The sequence below is a fragment of the Metopolophium dirhodum genome, chromosome 7 (genome assembly GCF_019925205.1).
Source record: "Metopolophium dirhodum isolate CAU chromosome 7, ASM1992520v1, whole genome shotgun sequence".
Classification (NCBI taxonomy): domain Eukaryota; kingdom Metazoa; phylum Arthropoda; class Insecta; order Hemiptera; family Aphididae; genus Metopolophium; species Metopolophium dirhodum.
The window spans coordinates 7,152,427-7,177,063 of NC_083566.1; the positions used below are offsets into that span (position 1 = coordinate 7,152,427).

The 24,637-nt window shown below is 26.1% G+C and overlaps 1 protein-coding gene across 5 annotated transcripts in view; it reads left to right on the forward strand.

The window, feature by feature from the left end:
* The window catches only part of LOC132949519 (prolactin-releasing peptide receptor-like), an 82,692-nt gene that overhangs the window by 13,213 nt on the left and 44,842 nt on the right, over positions 1–24,637 (forward strand). For 2 of the 5 annotated variants that reach the window (XM_061020453.1, XM_061020454.1), the window contains one exon: positions 5,801–5,890. The gene's annotated coding sequence lies outside the window, so the exon portion shown is untranslated. The other 3 variants (XM_061020456.1, XM_061020457.1, XM_061020455.1) reach the window with 3 other exon arrangements.

Consider the following 24,637-nt stretch of genomic DNA (forward strand, 5'->3'; position numbering starts at 1 on the left):
GTAACGCTTTATTATCACCATAGAAACGAATAAAATGTAAAAATTACCTAATTCACACTAGGTATATACAAATTATGGTAATACATATTATTTACGATTTATAAATTTTCGTCAAAGTAAAAAATATCGAGTAGCGTACTACGTATATGTCACACAACCACCACTTTTTATAGACTATAGGCTTGATACATTTAACCCGTGGTTCTTCATAAGTACTCTATACTGAAATAAAAAAAATTATAAAACAATATGTATATGTTTTTACATATGGACATTTGAAGTTCAAAATTTAAATGAAGAATAACAGTTTTGGGGGACGAGGTGGCTGAGCGGTCTAACGCGACGGATTCGGCACAGCCGGTCCGAGTTCGATCCTCGACTACCGGGTGGCATTCTTCTCCGTGCAAGTCACGGTGTCCGGAGAACAAGTGCCGCCATCCCCCACCCGGGCATGGCAGATACCTACGGGTGCCCAAATTAAAAATTCTGCCAAAACAAATCTCGAGTAAACAAATCTACAGTACCCCCCCCCCCCCCTACAGTACCACAGGCTAATGACCTGAGTAGTCGAAGCCTTAACCCAAATAAAAAAAAAAAATAACAGTTTTAGTTAACTTGTAATTCATAAACATCCATGGGATGTGAGAACTTGAAACTCTTAGCGTATATTCTTACTACATTGCATATCTACACACAGAACTGTACATTATTACATACATTACAGCGACTTCTTCAATCTTCAATGGTCTCTCGACACCTACAATCCTACAGCAAAGTGGTCATGCCTACGTTCTTCCTTTTATAATATCAGGTTTACGATATTGACATGTTTGACAAATTTATTTTGACAAACGACATGTTGTTCAAACAAAAGCTACAGAATTAGCTTCGCCCATCAATGTATTATATTTCTCTGTTTCAATTTCATCAGATTCATGGGTTGATAAAAATAAACTTTCACCACACGTATATGTTGATGCGAATATCAAAGAGTATAAAGATTTCTTTTTTTCATTAAATGCAACTATGCAAGATCGAACAACTAAATAAAATTATTTAGACGTGCCATTAGAATTTGGCAAACGTGCTAACTCTGGTACTTGTTCCATAGGTCCTTCCCTCCCAGCAGTGTAGTGTGTAGTCTTAAGGATCACGTTAGATTGGTTGCATGCTATACCTATGTAACATAAAACGCTGGAAAACGGATTTCAAGTGTAACGTAGCAAAAAGATATAACTGTATTTTATTTGATATAGTTTTCACAGTATGTAATATTAAACTTTTTTCCATCCCGAGAACGTAGCTTTTAACGTTTTTGATAAATCGTCTGTAATTGAATTGTAATTTAATGCGATAAATATAAGTTTTGTATTTTGAAATACGAAGGAAATCACACAAACATTATTATATCACAAAATATCCGCATTAAATATAGTTTAAACTCTACGTAAAACGCCTTAACGGGAGTATAGCTATATAGTTTTACATTCTTGTTCCTATTTTGAAAATAAAATAGAACGATTCATTATTTTATGGGCTCAGTTTATAAGATGTTATGTCTAATATTAGGTTTAAACTGATGTTTTGATGAATAATAGTCAATGTACATTCGTTTATGAAATGCCCTTTACATAATATGTCGTTATAAATATAACGTAGGTAACGTAATATTACAAAACATTTAAAACAATAATGGATTTATTTTCAATACGATTCAGTAATTCCCACTTATATATTATGATCATTCAAAATTATTAATTGTATACATATTATTAATATTATATATTTATATAACACAAAACTATTAATTTAATGGTAAATTCAAACTTTATGATAAGTTTTAAATAGATAACGTAATAAAATTAAACACTTTTTATTAGAAATTATTCCAATATTAACGCTCACTACTTATCAGCCATCACAGATTCTATTGGCTCCTAAAACCGCACACTTTTGGTAGGTTAAACCACACAATTTTTTTAATTTTTGTATTCAAAAACACTTGTTATACATTTTCATCAAATTCATGGAATTTATAAACGTTTATATTGACCACACGGCACACAGGCCGGCGGCCAGCGATTCAGGATAGAAAAGTGCGTATAGGTACTATGCTGTCGCCCAGTTATTTTATGGAAAATGTTTTTTCAACCAAATAAGGGGGGGCACACTCCCCTTACCACTCCAACGGATCCACCAAAGATTGGCCTTTCTGTATCAGATATACCCAGTTTAAGTTAACCCAGTATTGTATTTACAATTAGTCTATTCACTCGATTATACAAGTATTTCCAAATTTTCAAACTTCGCAAACTTCTGTATCAGTAATAAACACTTTAAATCAATAGTTGTATCGAAAATATTTAATCTATTCACTCAATTATATAAGTTTTTTTTGAATTTCCAAAATTAGATAATTATTGGCATTCCAGTAATTCCCACGAGCCCTGTTATTTCTGTTATTTGGAAAAAAAGGAACCCTAGATCTAAAACATTTTCAAACAATATCGGTCATAACTAGATTAATAGATTACAATGACACAGTGATTAATAATATATTTAGAGATTATTAAGCAAGATTCAAATTGCTTGGAGTTGGTAATGATGATTGTAAAACTTAAACGTGAGTATCATGAGTCCGAGAAACTATTTTATAGATAGTATTCGAGCAATAATAACTTTGGTATTTTGAATTATAATCAGATTATAATAAATAAAGTTGTGTTTATATTTGCAAAAAATAATTTGAGAATAACTTATTTAATAGTATATAATATTTATTAGTTTATTACAGTTGTTATAATCATAGAAAGGTATTTGGACAATCAGAAGATTTATGTTTGATTTTAATATTATTATAATTATTTTTTAATTGGACACTCATTCCCAACTCACTCCTTTTTCATCAACAAAAGTCCCCCACCCACTTGTGATGAATGCCACGCTGACCTCGCTGTCCAACACATCATATTAGATTGCATAAAATACCGTTACATATTAAGAAACCACCTGAAAATACCACTGAATATGGTAGATGCTCTAAATGAAAAAATATCACTAAAATTATTACATTTCTAACCAATATTAACCTCATAAATAAATTTTAACATTGTACAAATCTTGCTCCGTATTTTTAAGACCAATACAATTTGTAATTATTTTTTTTTTTCTTTTTCTTCTAACTTTACTTTTATCTCTTTTACACTGTAATTTTACACTAGGCTAATGACCGGTGATGTTGAAGCCTTATTTCTAAAAATAAAAAAAAAAAATTTTTTCATAAAAGTGTAAAATATGTAAAATAATTTTTGCTTTTTATATTATAAATTATGAATAAATATTAAAACCCTCAGTTGAAAATTTTCAAGATTTTTATATTGTCAAGTATCAACCAATTATTTATTAAGTTTTTTTTTATGGTTTAAAATGAAATGGATTTATCTTGATACAATTTCTCAAGAAATTATACAGTATGATTATAAATGGGTAATAATCTAACTTATTATTAAAAATATTCAACATGATTAATAGCCACAAAATAAGCTTATTATATGAGCGAATGGCAATGCAAAAGTTGATACATATTAGTTACGAAAACAAATTAAGCTACAAAACTATAAACAGAATTATTTATCTGAAACGACTATTTATCATGAATTAAATTTTAATTTTAAGTTCTTTTCTTTCACCACAAAAGTAATAACATTATTTTATTATTACGTGGTTGCGTATTTAGTGACAAATCGTATACCTAACAATAAATTTGTTGAACTCATAAAGTTAATGTAATCATATTAACGATTAACGGTCCTAAATTTAACCATTGGGTAGCATATTGTCAGTTAATTAATTTATGCCCGTAAACTAATTATTGTGCGATGAAGGAATACTGATGTACCTATATTTTATTTATTCAGAACGTCGATTCATTTAAGTTCAATCAGAAAAAAGTGGAAGTAGTCCACCACTTTGGTGTTTTGGAGGTCTTGAGTGTCCTTCGCCATTGAGTAAGTCACTGTTATCAACGACATGTGTTAAATTTGAATTAAAATATGATAAATCATTGCATACGAAAACCGATTCTGAGCAAAGGTGGTCTGTCAGCCAACATTACTAAGTATATTTTATGATATATGTATTTATATTGCATTATTGCTATTAATTAAATAACTAAATTATGTGTTTTACTACCTATTAGTGAAATGGTAAGTAGAATAATTAACTTTTGCCGAAAACATTGCATTTTAAAATGTCATTGCCTGTAGGTATAAAATATAATAATATAGGTTAAAAACTTTCAAGTTTCCACGAATAACATTTTTATATTATTAAACAAATAACTAAAATCATTACTCTTTGTTTGAATATCTAATTCCGTCAGTTGTTAAAGTTTAAATGTCTATAAAATATGTATTAAGTTATTACGGATAAGTACTATTAAATATTATTTTGATTTTATAATTAGAACTGCTTATGAGGAACTTTACGTTAATTTTATTGATAAATTTCCAATATCTCGAAATGTTCCTGGACATGTATTTTAGAACGTTTTATAATCGTAAAATTGTTTTGTTATTTTAATAATTTAATTATATTAAAATGATCAAGTATTTCGTTTGTTACAAACTTATAACGTGAGATAAGTTTTTATAAGATAAAAATCAATTAGGTAGGTACTTACACATAATTATGAATTATAATTATCCCAAAAAATGTCATCTATTATTATTCTTTTATGTCTACATATTTATAGCAATTATAATATATAAGTATATGCACAAAAACCAATCCATCAAAGTATTTTTTACATACTAATTTGTTTACGGCCAGTTATGGCATAAGGTACCTATTTAATACCACGTACAATACGTCCCAATTTAAAATCCAAACTTTCAATTCAGACAAAACCCATATAATATAAATCTCTGTTAAGGCTCATTTGAACAGATAGTGTACACATCTGGGACCGTATCAAACCATCTCAGAGCTATGCTTGTACCCAGACTTCTGCCCCTGGCAAAATGTATAATGACTCTCTAGAGATCAAGCATATAAAAATAAAAACTGTTCACAGACTAGCAACGAAATATCATAGAAAACGATACACCCAACTTCAATCTCAATCCAATTAATTTGTCTTTAATTATTTGCGCTACTAAATAATCCCATCGGTAGTTCTATATATTTAATTAGGAAATCGAAAACTAAATAAATATTATTTGAATCCTGATCGTAATATTTTATAGATAAATTACTATGTACCGTGTTTTGATGGCGTAATTGTATGTGTTCACTTTAGTTAATTAATCCGTGAAATATCTGTTTGTTTTATTATGACGGCATACAAAGTAATATTTAGAAAATAAAATAAAAAATGTTTAACGTGATATGACGAATCTGTTTTAATTGTTTTAGGTAATTAAAATTGTGAAACCAAAATACTACAGCATAATATAGTACAATAATATTTTGAAATAAAAAAATACTAATTCATTTATACGGTCTACACAACATCTGATAAAAATGTATATGCAATTTCATTAATCTTCTAAAATACAAAGTTAAATACGTAAAATATTTAAAAATGTATTTTATGCTTTTATATATGATTTTTACATTGGCATATTATGATTTAGTACACTCTCGCTTTTTTTTAAATGTAACTCAAAACTATCCCTAAAAAAAGTGTTTAAACTCGAGCTAATTTATTGAATTATTAATTGTTTCATAAAGATATATTTTAGAACTCCGATAATTGATAAAAATAATAATCTGTGTGTTTTTTTTCTACATATTACAGATAAATACAGAAGAAGTACTGATAGCAGAAAGAAACGTCAAAAGAAGACAATGAATATAGTATATACATCACGAGTCACTAAAAAAATAGGTAATTTGCAACAAAGTTATTAAGAGAAATATAATATACAACATTATGCAATTAGAGATTTTAATATTATATTAGAAATGACTTAATAAATATAATTATTTAGAATCTAAATGTACCTTTTGAGATTGCAATACGTAGAATATAAATATACTGGATACGTATATTATGTTAACAATTTATTTAAGATCTGAGCGATACGATTAATGTATGTGTTCATAATTATAAATTATAATTGTTTGTTGTATTTTTTTTTTGTCTATGGTCTCATTTAGAAGCAAAGAAAAAGTTTCAATTTTGAACATTGAGGATTGAAGCAATTGATAAGCAATTAGAGTTGTTAAAGTTAGTCGGTACTTTGAGTCGAAAGTGGCACAGAGTTTTAATATAATCGTGAAACTAAAAGAAATTATGAGAAACAAACTCAGCATTTGTTTTTTATAAGCCTTTCAAGCATATGAACTGACTTGAAATTATAAAATAATTTACGTTACAATGCCCTACTCAATAATATTGTGACACACTCAAAACTTATTATACCTACATTACATCATACAAGGTTATAGGCCAGATGAGGTTAACAATTATTCTGACAGTAAAATATTATTTGTTTTTGAAAATAATCTCATTCCATCGCAGGAATTCCATGGAATATGTTAGACTTTGTGAGTACAGCCAAAAAACTTTATCGGTTTTACAGAAATTATTTTTTTTATTGTTGTATAACACCTATTGGTGAAAAATGTTCAAAACTTTACATATTATGCGATTGAAAAACGGACACAAGTGATATAAAAGTAGGATACGTTGGTCTGAATATTGTAAAATTGTGTGAAACTTTTCTATTAAATTGCAGATTTATATTATGTATTTTATATTTTTGGGTATTTTATTATTGTGTAGTATTATTGTTTTACAACAATATAACACAATTATTTATGTCTTTATAAGCTTTAGAAATTTGAAAAACAAATGTATTCGCGTTTTCTATTTCAAAACTAAACTGAAAAACTTCACCATTAAATACAACTATTTATAATATTCTGTTATAATGCAAATTATGTTTAACACAAATTAAAAATAATAAACATCTCCAATACCCAGCGTTAATAACAATTTAAACGCGTAAAACAATTTATATACTTATAAAATCCCCAAGTATATACCTATTAACTATATAATTCACAGTTAAACTGTTTATAATTAATAATGAGTATCTTTACTTAAATTTATAACAAAAAAACAATTTAAAATAATTAATTAACATGTAGTGGAAAATAAAACTGAAAATGTTCACAAATTGTTGTTATTGTTTAAATATGTAATACATAAATAACTAGAGCTTTAAGAATATTGTAGTTTTATTAATTTTCTGGTACCATTCAAGATTATACTTATTCTATTTTTTCTATAAAATTACCCTTAGTTAAACTTTAATAAGAATCTTAATAACCATAAGAAAATTCAAAATTTACAATTTTCAATAAAAACTTTAACATTTTGAAAAGCATTATTTGCCGTGTTAACAAACTTCAATGACAGAAAATAAATGCGTGGAGATATATTTTTACTGTAACTTAAAGTAACACGATGTGTTGAATATTTTAAGATTCCATCATCGCCGGTTTTTATTTTTTAATAATTTACTATTCACACTATTGTGCTTGAAAATAAATAGTGACAATGATATTTTGGTATAAAAAAGATGAATTTTTAATCCTATCCAAAATCACCTAATTGTAAGTTGGGAGGATATTCACGTCCACATGGATAAACTTTTCACTAAAAGGTCTTTAAACTTTTTATATTTCCCTTCTCATTTTAATTATTTTATTATCTATATTAATTATTCCGTTATTAAAAGTTGACAATAAACATAAAATTAACATTTTTCATTCATTATAATAATACTAGACAATCATAATAATATTATATTATAATTTATTTAAACGAACGTGGTCAGTTATTACTTATTTATAAATTAACACTATACAAATTGTTACCCAATAATTAAAAGTTATTAGTTTACTTAAACTCTTCGCATTATAAATTAACTACACAATAATTGCCTCAATTATTTGTTATAAATTATAACTTATGTCTAATTTATGGTTCTAATGTTCTATATTTAAATAATAATAAAATTCTATCTATAACAATTAGTATTATTATTCATACAGTAAATGCGTTCCACTATGTAAACTAAGCTATAGGTATATTTTACAAAAAGGTAAAATATTATGGTGATATTATTCAACAAACTATTTTAAAATGCATAATATGTCTAGGGATCACTAACATAAATAAATGGTTCAAACTAAAGTAATCCTACTCAATGATAGCCATATATCAACTCTAACACACTTTTTCTGATTGTAAAATCAAGAGGTTAATACTAGTCAATAACGTAAATGCATATCATACGGTACCCATATGATATAATCGTCTTGTTGTGTTGACAAACACTTGAGTGCGACAAAAAAATAAGTTATAACATCTTTATGCCATTTAAGTTACAGGTTTCTTAAATCGATGAAGAATGTTAATGCTTTTGAAAATAAGTATTTAAAAAGAGTCATCACCAAAAAAAATGTATCACTATATTATTAAACCATACATCATATATGTATAAATACTATTATTAAACAAAAAAAATGTTCATTCAAGTATGTAGTGTTTAATAGGAGCTTACATATTATATCACTCGCATAAATTATTTCCATTCTAACAAACATGAGACTCATTACTAAATAATAATCATATTATTTATCACTTATAAAAAAGTATCAACTTATCAAATTAAAATTATAAAAACTGTTATTATTTGTTTTGTTATAAATATTAAGCTGTTTATAGTTCAAGAGAAGGTGAAAAACAAACACAAACGACCATTTTAATGATTTTTTCGTGTGTACAAATATTTTGTATATTGCGTAAATTGCCCTGAATAAATAACAAAATGTAAATTCATGTTTTTCAAGGCACTCATCTTTTGAGATGAAAGAATAAAAAAAACCGTTCGGTCGAATAAACATACGTACGACCAGGTATGTCTCATTCCATTCAGTTAAAGATCATTCCACTATCTACTTACTGCGATATTAAAAATAACTTAGGAACCACGTATATTGTAATAAATGTGGTCGTGGTATATATACCTATTCCTGAAAAGTCCGTATGACCTATGCACTTGACCCCAAACGGGATTAATCACAGTTAACAAATAATCAGTGAGACCTGTGAGTTGTGACTGGCCTGTGAGTCATCTCAGAAATAGGTATCGTATTATAATATAATATGTTTAATTACCTATACATTTTGTTTAAGCAACCTAGTTAGAAATACAGTATTCTTTACACATAATAATTTATGACTCTGATCGCCAATGTGGAAAACCTTTTTATTGGTAATGTACTAATATAAGAGAAACCATTTGGAACTCATTTATTCAAAATATATTCTTATCAGATGATTCGTATCTATAGTATATAATAATAATATGTGTAAAAATATCTTATTTTGTAATCATCAATAATTCTGCAAAAATTAAATATTATAAACATATAATATATAGAACTGATGTTCTTAAGTATATTACTATAATCATAAACATATAACATGTGCGTTGTGCTTATAATAATATTCCTATCAATGTAAATTTCTTGCTAAAGCGTTTAGTATGAAATAACACTTGGGTATTTCCACACTTGCAGGTTCCCATGCTGAACTTTTACTCTAGTAAATATCACAGAGGACATTTAATCACCAAATTATTTCTGTATAAATACTCATCCGTCATACAAACTCAAGATTCAGTTGGCCCCCAAAGTCTCGTATCGCCTTAAGTATGAACTTGGCCAGACAAAATAATATTTATATGCACAAACAATTTACAATTTAAAAATACTCATAACTTGATTTAAAATTAAAATCTAAAAACAACCCTATGAGGTTCACTAGATAATAATCTTGCCTTAAGAGATATATTCACTCTATTTTTTTTAACTAGCAGAGCTAATTTTGATGTGCTTAGCGTACAATTCGCTGTGTTATACGTTTCAACGTTTGTAATACAGATAAAACGCATGTGAATGTATCGCGATCTTAATAATAAATGTTTTGGTAATAGGTACTGAATAAATAGCATATAAATACAGGGCCTTGCACCCGAGTTAACAAGAACCTGCAACACCCTTAAAAACCTTTAAAAAATCAAACACCAGAAACGGCAGAAACCCATATAAACCAAATGATTCCATTTTAAAAACACCAGAATTAACAAAAACCCGAATAAAACATTCTGGTTAGGATATCCCAATCATTTTTTATTTTATAATCTTCATGTGATACCTATATCATTTTGTATATTTTTTATGTGGTTAGTTCAAATATGTAGTTAATTATTTGTATAATAGTAACAATATTTAGGCATTTTGCTAAACAATTAAATATCTAAAAAAAATATCCAATAATAATAAGTAATAACTATAAAAATTATGTTTTTCTGAACTACTAAATACCCGTATTACCCAATATTAACCCGAATAATAACAGTTATTTACACCCAACGTTTGAATACATTTTTTATTCTAGTGCTTAAACACCCCAATACATGCAGCACCCAAAACCCGATACATGAATGAAAAAAATTGAGAAGTCACTGTACGTAATGCGTGTCAAATGTACCTCGTCATTGAGAAGGACACTGTAAATCTTACAGTGTAAAGAATGTGTTAAATTTGAATTTAATCATAAAAAATTCAATAAGATGAAAAATGAAACTGAGCAGAGACGGCCTGTCGCCTATATTTCTAAGAAAATTGTATTTTATATTAATATTGCTCTTATAGTGACTTTTTTTCTAATAATAGACCGTCAGTCTATACATAGCCGTCTAAAACCTAATTCGTGATTTTGACAATTTTCGGCCGAATTTTAAATTTAAACGCTTGTAAACAATTAATGTAGATTTACGATTAACATTTTTTGTATATCCTTGTAAGGAAGATGTATATCAAACCTTTAGTATGAAAGTTAAACATTTAACATTTTAATGAATACAACTTATTTAATTTCAATTCAGTTATTTATATTTGTATTTTACAACATAAACACAAAATTCATTTTCACAAATCTTTTAAGTAAATATATCTGTTTTAGATTCTGAGCGAAACGATATATGTATTGATTTTACAATGATGTGTGTTTTTAAGATTCTGAGCAAAGCGAATGTAATGATTTTATGTGTGTTTTTTTAAAATTTTTTTTTTGTGTCTGTCATCACCTTTTAGGACAGTAAAAGTGCTTGGATTTTCTTCAACAGTGACTTCTCTAATAGGAAAGTGAATCTAGCTGGTACTTTTGGGGGTCAAAAGTTAAAATTTCTCAGTAGTTATCTAACGCGACGTGAAAAACAAAAGAAAAATTAAGGAAAAACGGGAATTTTTACGCAAAGTCTGTTTTTGAAAAAATTGATTTTGGTTTTTGGTGCAACTCTAAAACAAATGCCCGTAGGTACATGAAATTTTGACTGAATGTTTATATTAGCATTTTCTATACACCATAACATTTTCCAAATATTTTGACTTATTTTGAGCTGTTTACGGGCATTTTCAGTTTCCATTTTTTTTAGTTTTTTTTTTCTATAAATAACAATAAAATTATATTTGTTTGGTAAAAAAGCATGAAAATTTAATGCAAGGCTCCTGATATATTGTTTCAATAGCAGTTGAAAAAAATTAAAAATACATAGGCTCATTTTTTTTTTATAAGCATTTAAAGTTCAAATTTTGACAAATTTTATCAAATTTAAAATTTAATAATTATTTTGTAGTTAATTTAAAAATCAATACATTCTTCACTCCACTCAGAATCTTGAAAAGTAGATAAATATTTGATAAAGATAAGATAAATATTTCAACACAAAATGTTCAAAAAACTATATTCTTTGAATTTTTTAAGGAAATATACTCGATTTGCTCTACAAAGTACCCACAACCCACGTACGGTAGGAAAATATTAATAATTTCACTGTAAGATTCATAGATAGGTATTGCAATATTTCTTCAAAACATTTTAAAAACGCTGTGAAAATATTTGTTTGTATACGTTTTATACAGGGAGACCTCATCAGTTCAATTTGGCATTTTCACATGTTCTATCGTACAACGCATAGTCATAGATTTTAAAAACGATAATTGTTAAAATAATAATGAATGTCTTACGTTGAATGGATCAACTTGTACTAATATTAGGTGCCCTCAAAATTTGAAGGTTCGGACGTTTTTTAGTTTTAAATCATAGTTATTATGGTAAAATTTGAATACCTACGTACCATCATGATAATTATTAATGTTATTGTATTCTAAAAATTTCATCTAAACTTGAATTAGGAAAATAATTTATTTTCAATGCTATTACTTTATTAGAGTGTCCGAGAATAATTCAATTTTAGATTCTGAGCGAAGCGATGAATGTATTGATTCTACAATGATGTGTGTTTTTTTTTTTTATTTTTTTTATTTTTTTTTATTTTTTTTTTTTTTGTGTCTGTCATCACCTTTTAGGACAGTAAAAGTGCTTGGATTTTCTTCAATAGTAACTTTTCTGATAGGAAAGTGAATCTAGTTGGTACTTTGGGGGGTCAAAAGTAAAAATTTCCCAGTAGTTTTCACAAGCGACGTGAAAAACAAAAGAAAAATTAAGGAAAAACGGGAATTTTTACGCAAAATCTGTTTTCGAGAAAATCGATTTTGGTTTTTGGTGTAACTCTAAAACAAATGACCGTAGATACTTGAAAATTTCACTGAATGTTTATATTAGCATTTTCTATACACCATAAAATGTTGAAAATATTTTGACTCTTTTTGAGCTGTTTACGGCCATTGTCAGTTTTCAATTTTTTTAGTTTTTTTTTCTATAAATATCAATAAAATTTTATCTGTTGAGTAAAAAAGCTTGAAAATTTAATAGAAGGCTCCTAGGTTATTGTTTCAATGGCAGATGAAAAAAATTAAAAATCCTTAGTCACAGTTTTTAATTATAAGCATTTAAAGTTCAAATTTTGACAAAATACGGAAAAATCACGAAAAATAGCAAATTATTTTGATGAGAATTCATAAAAATTTTTCTTTTTAAATCTAAGATTTGAAAATGTAATATAAGATTACTCATAAGTTTGTCTACCTTTATCAAAAAAAAAATGTCTAGAAGAAACTTAAATTAAATTTTTATGAGCGTCTGAAATTTATATTTTTACAACATTTGATATTTACTCGATTTCTCATGTAACAATTTTCTTATTTTATTGTAATTAAAAAACGAATGACTGTAGATACTTGAAAATTTCACTGAATGTTTATATTAGCATTTTCTATACACCATAAAATGTTGAAAATATTTTGACTATTTTTGAGCTGTTTACGGACATTGTCAGTTTTCAATTTTTTTAGTTTTTTTTTCTATAAATATCAATAAATTTTTATTTGTTGGGTAAAAAAGCGTGAAAATTTAATATAAGGCTCCTGATATACCGTTCTAATAGCAGTTGAAAAATATTAAAAATACATAGGCACAATTTTTTTTTATAAGCATTTAAAGTTCAAATTTTCACAACATTTATCAAATTTATAATTTATTAATTATTTTGTAGTTAAAAATATATAAATTTATAAATTTTTAACTTTTATGGCTAAGGATTGAAAATTTAAAACAAGGCTCCACGTAAATAGGTTATATATAAATTACTTTATTCACAATAATATCATCAAATATACTTGGTAAAATCATAGGCTGACTGACCGTTTTCGCTCAGAATCGTTTTTCTTATACAATGATATTATATCATTGAATTCAAATTTAACACCATCCATTACAGTGACCCACTTGTAACCTACCGTACAGCAGAGCGACATCCACTTATCCACCTTTTGTACAATTGATTTTTAAATGTACCTATATGCATTGAATAATAATTACAAAATCGATCGATTTTTAATAGGTTGTTATTTTTTGTGGTTCTTTAATAACTTCAAATTTGTGTTACTTTTAAAACATAAAATAAGCTTTATATTAGGTACAAGTATTTTCATACCTACGTATTATAATTACACAATTAATACTCTGATTGTGTATGTACATTACTGTGACGTTAACTACTCGATAAGTAAACCTATACTAGATTGATGTGAACAGTAAGCTCAATTTGATTCTGGTGCTTAAAATATGTCAGTAAATTTAATTGTTTTTATTGATTGGTATTTAAAATTATTTTTATTAAACACAATCACATTGACTCGAACTCCATTAACTTTTAATGACATTGTAAAATTGTAAAGTTAGTAATTAAACATAATATATAATATGGTAATAGGTGTTTAACAAATGTATGTGCATTTGTTTTCATATTTAAATCGTGTTAAAGCTTAATTTAAAATAAGTATCCATTCGTATATTCAATGTTGAAGATCAATAATTAATGGATAAACTTTATATGGTTGGTAAAATATAAAAATGTTCTGTTGTAAATTTAAACTAAGCTATATGTTCAAATCATACGAGTAACAATATATTATATATTTTTCACATTATTACTTACCATCTATGGTTTTGGAGTTATTCTTCTATTCAATAGGTAACAATGTAATTATTAATATTTACTATTATATTTGTATGGATAACATGAGAAAATTTATATCATATTATATTTATATAGCCTAATATAGTTTATAAAGGTATATGTTATACCAAATTTTTCATCGAAATAAATGTAAAAAAAATTCAAAAACTACAAAATATAAACTAATAATTTCTAAATCATATATGTGTATTATTTTATACCAGTTAGTTAATAGAAAATAATAGCCTATTCACAAGCAACTGGTGATATATCATTTTTAGAGCAAATTCATAAAATGTTCATACCTAATATAATTCTTCGCAAATTAATTTTAATTATTAGATACCTAAGTAAAATAGTACTAATGGTTTCAACACAACCACTGGTTCTTTAGAATATTAGTAACCAATGAGGTTAAATTTTCCCCTAATGTATGCCTATAACTATAACTAAACGTTTATTGTCCATTCACTTTTTACTGGTATTGGTTAGGCGTAAAATAAAGAAATTCGTGTGAACGTCCATGGAAAAATACAATTATTAAGCCTCATAAATTACTCTACTTTTTTCCGTAATCATAACATTTCTACTGAGAGAATAATAAACGTATCTATGAGAAATGCTAGTTGATTGAGCGGAAAGATGAAATCATACATAACATTTTTGATTAATTGGCTTGTGTGTGTTACTGACGATTTAAACAGAAGTATAAGCTGAAAAAAAGTTTCATGAAAATTTACTATCAATAATGAATAATAATTTTCCCATGAAACTCACTTAATTTACAGTCTGAATGACCCAATGACAATAGTACTATTAAAATCTACTATAGAGTAGAGACGCAAGTTCGCGTTTTTTTTTTACACATTTTTTTTTATTATATAATATTATTTCCGTTCAATATTATGTTTATACTTTAAAAAAATAACTTAGACAATAAAAAAACAATATTAACTAATATAACTCGGCGTATTGGATAGGCTAAATTGGTACATATTTTTTACACATTATGATAGTTTAAATTAATATTATGTTTTGATTGCCTTCCACACTAGGACTCGTTTTCTTTGGAGGTCGTTAAGATAACTTGTGTATACCAAGTTTCATAAGCGATGAATGAACTAAACATTGAATGAAAATAAAATTAATCAATAGTGAGCTAATGGTTCTTAAACGTAATTTGGTGGCCAATGATTGGACCATTGAATTTTAGCTAACCATAATATTAAAGAATTTTTTGCAACTTGGTATTAATATCTTAAATACTGTAAAAATAATCATTTTAGTGTAATATTATAATAAAATAATTGTAGATATTGAAATTTTTATAGAGAAAATAGAGTTACGACCAATGAATAATGTAGATTGGATTATACAGGATTACTTATACTAACTACAGGATTTTAATTTTGTTTTTAAAACAAGATTCTTAAGTTTACTCCCTAGTTCTCTTTCCAAATAAGAAGTAATGATAGATTTATTTTTGAAAAATTAAGATTTTACAACAATAAAATTGTTGATTGTTTATATTAAATATTATAACCCTTTTTAAGTAATAAATCTTACATTTATTAAAAAAAAGGTTAAGTACCTATGATATAATCTATTTATAGTATTTTGTTATACAATGAAAATCTTTAATTACTAATTAAACACTGCACCACAGTTTTGCAACAACACCATTAATAGTATTAATAAATTAAATTATCTACAAAATGCACATTTCAATTTTATTTAAATTTCATAGTACGATAAATCCAACCGGTTTCAGTCTGGTCCCTACTGAGAAAATTTCGTGTTTGTAATAGATACTATAATATGGTGTTGAATATACTTTGTTGTTTTAATTACAATATCACAAACCTGCTCTTATAATATTAATACATAAAATAGATTAATTGTTTGATAATATATTCGTGTAGGTACGGAAAAATCTCTACAACCGCTTTATTGGTTTTCAATTTTTTCAGAAAATATATACGATGAAGCAATTCTAGACAACGATCAAACAATGCAATATTGTATAGGCATCAGTAAATTAAATTTCACTAGAGACATAATGTTTTTTTCTCTGTTGCATTTACTGTATAAAACCATTCAAACTATTATCTTTGAAACTTCACAATGTCTGTAACTTTGTACTAAGTACTCAAATAAAACTTAATAATTGATAAGTAATTTAGTAATAGGCATAGTCATAAGAAATCACTTAAAATGTAACTATGTCTTTCCTCTCTACTGCGGTATATTGTCGAAAAAGTACCTTTCAAAAGTACGCCCACGATCTTATAAAATAGTTTATATTTAAAATGGCTATCTTGACTTCTACCTCACGAATTGACCGTAGACGAGTCAATTATATTCTTATGGAATCCGGAGTAACATAAACTTATTGTAATTGAACGAAATTGCAAGTGACAGATTGGGATATAATGAAATAGAAACCTAAGTTCGAACGTTGGTACCTTATAGGTCTCCATGCATTGGTACATTATATAATAAAATCATTTACAATAAATCTTATAGGTTACCAATTTATTGCTTACAGAAGATCACAAATCACAATTGAACTTTTATTTGTATCAAATGTACATTCCATTTTTCAGTTAAGTTAAAAAAGATTCTCTTAGTGATTTCGTTTATTGGCGGTATTAGAAGTTGTTAGAGTTCATCTGCAAATTCAACAGTAGGTTAAAAAACATCGATGATCTCGACTTATGTACCTTTTAAATTTTAGTATCCTGTAGAAAACCCGATAACAACTGTTTCGTTATAGTTATAAATAAAAACCACAAGCGTAATCTCACGACCATTTAGTGGGGCACAGTGGTTGAGGTACCTTCCATATTATACACATGAGACATGAGTTATTCATCTCGTACACAATTTGCGTTATCCTATCTCAAGTTGTGAAAAATAATGCAAGATTTATTTTACACGTTTCTTATTGAAAGACATTTTATTGCATATTGTATTATAGTATATACTCGAATAAAAAAATTAATTCAGATAAACTTGAAAAAAATCGAGTAAAAAATTTATAAATTTAAAAATCGAAAATTAAGATAACAAAATAATACTACAAATAATATACCAAGTATAATATAAGGTAGTGGTTATTTTTTAACTTCCAAAAACCTGGAAAGAAAACTAATTCCTTCTCATCATAAAAAAATACCTTCAAAGAAATAAGTCGTTAAATCTAACTTATCTGATATCCATTGTACAATAACAATGAAAAAATAATAGTATAAAACTATAAACTATAAAAATATCCTACCATACCATCAGCCACGAATTAAAATTATCTTACTCAATAATATTATGTTATTGCAATGGACAGCTCGTCAGCTTATATCAGTTACAGTTTGAAGTGTTTAGATAGGATGTCGTCGAACAAATTCTACTATATTGTCCATTGAATGGTCAGTCACCAACCCGTTATCAATTGAATATATTTTAATATTAATTTTACATGTACTTGATTCAAAACAAATATCGCACATGAAACCAATACATACTTAAACTAATCAAACATTCTTGATAGTTAAACCTCGATTTAATAAACTATTGTAAGTATAATATTATGTATTTAGTTTTGTAGGTAAATGTCATGGTATAATATATTATAATATATTTTATTTGTGTACATATTATTATTTTGCTGTCATTCAATATACCACTTACTACTAGCTTGATATTAACTGGGAACAACATATATATATTATTAAAATCACTATCTAGTGTGTTGGTTTTATATAGGTATTTTTATAAACACTTTTTATACATCTGAAATAACAGTTTAATAACTATATATTTATGACTGTCTGTACCCGTGTATTGGACATTTTTATTCTAGTTTGTGAGTTATAATGCCAAAGGGTAGGTTAGGTTGTGTGATTTAAATATTATATTAGGTCTATATTATTCGAACTATATTTAAGTGATAAATATTGTTGATATACTATGATTATGTATAGTGTCCAATTGCATAATATCATATAGTGTTCCGTTAAATCTAATAAATTATAATGTCAACATAGTAGTATTATTATTTTCGTTATATGATAATCATACTTACAGCTAAAAAACATTTTATATGGAGTTCTTTGGTAAGCAGCTGAACCAATATTTATAAATAAGTGAATGGCCGTGTATTTTATGGTGAATTTGAGAAATATTATAACCACAGAATTTATTATAGAACATGATAATGAACTTATAAAACCTATATTTTTTAAACGAATTAAACATTTCAAACCTTACCATTTTGATAAAAAAAAAATATATCATATTTAATACCCATTTCTAAAAATAAAAAATCTATGCAAAAATGGCTGTAGCTTATCTAAAATAGTCGAGTTGTTAACCCGATGTGAATTATTACTTTTGACATTTCGATATTTTTAAATAAAAAAAATGTACGTTTCAGAAAGTATGAGTGTAACATATTCAATAATATCTTTAAACCTAAAACAAAATAAAATTGAAAATTGAATAAAAATCTTATATTCGAGATTTACTTTTTTTTTGTAATAAGAACTTTTCCACCTCACTTCCTGGCAATGTAATTAGAAGACTCAAAAGACAGTGGCCTAGAGACCTACTAAAATAAAAAAAAAACCACCACATCTAAAATGTTCTCGGTCGGGTGGTGCTGCTGAGTGCCTGACCACAAATGTTAAATTCTGTTACTTTATATTATTAAATATCCTATTTGATCATTGTATATAATGTTGTATAGATTGTAAACTACTCAAATAAATAAAAAAAAAAAATAAGAACTTACAAATATCATCGGATAGAATCTAATAATAAATGTATAACAAATAATAACATAATATATACTATGCCAATATACATATCTATAGAAAGAGAGAGTATATAATATATATACTATAGTGTATCGAGGTATACCTCTAAAGTCTAATGGAAAAAATATGGACCAACCCCAATTAAACGATGCACAGAGATTATTTCCAAAAAAACTCCTAGAGAATAATATACTGTCGTATAAAGATCATTTTATAAATTATGCACGTACCATTATACTTTTCTATGTTTGCTTAAGAACTACAACTAATATTTCTTAAATTTTCATTGTATGCAGCATTATATGACGTTTATAAAGTTTGGCAAACCAAACCGTTAATAATATTAACGAACTATCGTATAGTTGAGATTGCGTCATAATAATTATTATGGTTAACGCTCTCACAACTTTGTCACAAAATCAGAATCAAACTAGAATCTAAAAGATCGTCAATACATATTTTTTTTATTTTGAAAAATCAAATTTTTACAAATCAATCAAACCTAGATAAAATTCATAATAATTATAAATATAAAAATTATAACTAAAATTAGGCCAACTAGTTATGTTACCTTGCCATTAGCTAAAAATGGCCTTTGTATAATTTAATGTTAATCAAGAACAATAACAAAATTATATATATTACAATATAATATATTTTATGGTATTTAAAATAGTAAATAAAGCCACAGCTAGTCGTGTGTTAATTATCTTATACTAAATTTTATCCAATAACCATACAATATTTAATATATTACACATTAGATCTTGCACACTAAAGATTTTTAAGTGATTTTCGAAAACTTTTAGATTCACAATACACATAGGTAATGTTAAATTTAAAAATAAGTAAATTATATTCAAAGAATCGCCCTGTAAATACACAAGAATATTAATTACTCGTATATTATGCAATACATTATCCATTAATTAGTATTTTATACTAATAAAACTGTTAACTAATATTTACAATTTAAATAAATATAAATACAAACCATTTAATTGCATTTAATCTGAAATAGATAGAAATTATGGTTTATAAAACGTAAATTAATAAATAACTAAAATTGTTCTGTTTTAGATTCTGAGTGAAACGATGAATGTATTGATTTTACAATGATGTGTGTTTTTTTTTTTATTTTTTTTTTTTTTTATTTTTTTATTTTTGTGTCTGTGTACACGATAAGTAGTCGAAATAATGCTTCGATTTTCGACTTCAGTATCTTGTTCGATGGGAAAGTGAATATCGTTGGTGCATTGGGGAGGTCAAAATTTTAATTTCCCAGTAGTTTTCAAAAGCGATGTGAAAAACAAAAGAAAAATTAAGGAAAAACGGGAATTTTTACGCAAAATCGATTTTTAACAAAATCGATTTTGGTTATTGGTGTAACTCTAAAACAAATGACCGTAGATGCATGAAATTTTCACTGGTTGTTTATATTTGCATTTTCTATACACAATACAATTTTGAAAATAATTTGACTTTTTTTGAACTGTTTACGGACATTGTCAGTTTTCAGTTTTTTTAAATTTTTTTTCTATAAATATCAATAAAATTTTATCTGTTGAGTAAAAAAGCTTGAAAATTTAATAGAAGGCTCCTAGTTTATTGTTTCAAAGGCAGATGAAAAAAATTAAAAATCCTTAGTCACATTTTTTAATTATAAGCATTTAAAGTTCAAATTTTGACAAAATACGGAAAAATCACGAAAAATAGCAAATTATTTTGATGAGAATTCATAAAAATTTTTCTTTTTAAATCTAAGATTTGAAAATGTAATATAAGATTACTCATAAGTTTGTCTACCTTTATCAAAAAAAAAATGTCTAGAAGAAACTTAAATTAAATTTTTATGAGCGTCTGAAATTTATATTTTTACAACATTTGATATTTACTCGATTTCTCATGTAACAATTTTCTTATTTTATTGTAATTAAAAAACGAATGACTGTAGATACTTGAAAATTTCACTGAATGTTTATATTAGCATTTTATATACACCATAAAATGTTGAAAATATTTTGACTCTTTTTGAGCTGTTTACGGACATTGTCAGTTTTCAATTTTTTTAGTTTTTTTTTCTATAAATATCAATAAATTTTTATTTGTTGGGTAAAAAAGCGTGAAAATTTAATATTAGACTCCTGATATATCGTTTTAATAGCAGTTGAAAAATATTAAAAATACATATGCACAATTTTTTTTTATAAGCATTTAAAGTTCAAATTTTGACAACATTTATCAAATTTATAATTTATTAATTATTTTGTGGTTAAAAATTTATAAAATGTTTAACTTTTATGGCTAAGGATTGAAAATTTAAAACAAGGCTCCACGTTAATAGGTTATATATAAATTACTTTATTCACAATAATATCATCAAATATACTTGGTAATATCATAGGGTGACTGACCGTTTTCGCTCAGAATCGTTTTTCTTATACAATGATATTATATCATTGAATTCAAATTTAACACCATCCATTACAGTGACCCACTTGTAACCTACTGTACAGCAGAGCGACATCCACTTATCCACCTTTTTTTTTTTGTAATTCTTAAAATATGCAAAAATTGTAATATTCGTAGTAAGGAAATGATTATGTATGCAAAATATAAATTGGTATTTAGTACAAAATTATTTTAATTTGGTACTAAATAATTGTTTATTTAATAAAAAAATGACAAGGGTTCTAATTTCCTACATATTACACTGGGTGGTTAGTCTATACATAATAGTGAAAATTTAATTAAAAACACTTTAGTGTGTAGAACGGGCGAGGCCCATTGTTCGGTTTAGGTAGGTATTCGTTTTTTTGTCAATTTTGTTTTTTGCATTAATTGAAGCTCTGTTCCTTGATTTAGGTTAAAAACAATGAAAAGTTCAAATGTCAAATTTATAGTTCTGGGGTTGAGTTGAGTTTTGTTATGCCTGTCAACCAGTGTCCGGCAGGTACATAACCCCTTTCTATATTTTCTCTGCGTGCGTGCCCCAAAACCAATGTACTAAATTGGTCTAAATAATTTTCAATTAAATAAAACAAATACATTCAATATTGACCAGCAAAAAATGCATAACAATATTTAATTAAATATTAATTAAAACCCATTCTACTAGTTTATTAAACTAAAATTAAAACATACTTCTAATATTATTAACATAATATTTTATCGACGATGATATGGTATGGGCTTGGATCATCTGTTAGATTTTTAAGTTATGCATTAATGTTATATCTTATTATTTGAATGGTAACGGTCATATCAGATAAAAATAGTATGGTCATAATCGTAAAACGAAATCGTAAATGTTATCAGGTATGGAAAATACTAACATAAACATTTGGTAAAAATTCCAAGTGTCTAAAAATGTTCGTTATTGAATTATAACAAAATTTTACTAGTGAATATCATAAAAATTTTAAATTTAAACAATCGCAAAATATGAATGTTATACTTTACGGTAATTTTTTTCAAAAGTAGAAAAATGTATAAAAATCTTCTATTATAATTTAAAATGGTAGATATAAAAAGAAGAATGTTTATCAATTTGTAACTAAAAATAATTTACAAAATTTCGCGATTTTTATGAATTTCGTCAACATTCTAACTTCAGAAACAATAAAAAAATTGTGTCTATGATCAACTTATGTGGAACATAGCATTATGTTTTCAAGTTACAAACAATTATTTACCGACAATAATTGAATATATGTGGAAAATAATCATATTATATTTGATGAAAGTTTAAAATACCTACGGTTATTAATAGATAATTATAATAATTTAGTATAAATACAGGCAAAAATAAAAATAATCATTCGTATATATATGTATAATATATAGATGTCACTTATTAGTTTAGTTGTAATTAGATCTCAATATAATATTATTCTAAAAGAGAACAACAATATCGTATGAACTTCACGACAACTCTTTGACAACATTTTGTCACACATATCAATCAACTACTACAAAATAATCGACCCATATTGAAGAAATTTGATATCACACCACTTTAATAAGTATAATAATCATACCTAAATAGTGATCATAATGAAAAAAATACATTATGGGTTTTATACACATCCACTTATAAAATATATAATTAAATAAATTATATTTTTATTTTCTTGATTATTTCAATATGTAGATAGTATAATATATTATATAAATCTTACATATAAAAATACTATACAAATATATTTGTAATGGAATATTAATTTTAAAATAAAATAGTTTTTATAGTTGAATTTTTATTTAACTATAATAACTGATTTTTAGATTCTGAGTGAAGAAAAAAAAAAAAAAAATGATGTGTTTTTTTTTATTTTTTATTTAATTTTTAATTTTTTTATTTTTGTGTCTGTCATCACTTTTTAGGACAGTAAAAGTGCTTGGATTTTCTTCAACAGTAACTTTTCTGATAAGAAAGTGAATCTAGTTGGTACTTTGGGGGGTCAAAAGTAAAAATTTCCCAGTAGTAGATTTTCTCGAAAATATTAAAAATTCCCGTTTTTCTTAATTTTTTTTTTGTTTTTCATGTCGCTTTTGAAAACTACTGGGAATTTTTTTTACTTTTGACCCTCCCCCCCCCCACCCAAAGGACCAACTAGATTCACTTTCCTATCAGAGAAGTTACTGTTGAAGAAAATCCAAGCACTTTTACTGTCCTAAAAGGTGATTACAGACACAAAAAAATATTTAAAAAAAGACACATTATTTTAAAATCAATACATTCGTCGCTTCGCTCAGAATCTAAAATATATATAATTACATTCTTTATATAAAGTAATGTATGGAGAAAAAAATATTCGGTAACAAATTTCTGTAATTATTAAATGTAAGTAGGTACATAACATAAAAAAAAATTATAATATTTTAGTCTACATAAATTATATTTATCGAATTGCTCGTGCCTTGTAGAATATATTTTAGGTAGTTTAACGTCATATTTTTCAATCGTAATTTGTAAGTTCAAATAACACTCGTAATTCAAACTTAAAAATGAAAAATGTGTACATTGTTAAATGTATGTAAGTTTACTTGTTAAATGACGCCTGAGAAGTTTTGATCGATAAGTCTACACGATATTGGAATCGTATTCCAATAAAGAGGCAAAATATTAGCTATGCTACTCCACACCAGCTGGACTCTAAATCTGAGTTTGGGTCGTTAGACTCATATATTATAACTAGATTTCTGTTGGTCTTATATTATCGTATCGTTGGCTAAGTAAGCCAATACCTAAGGACTAAGAGCTACAATAGAAAATGTCCATCAAAAAGTTATCCATCACGCGGTTGAAATATGTATCTA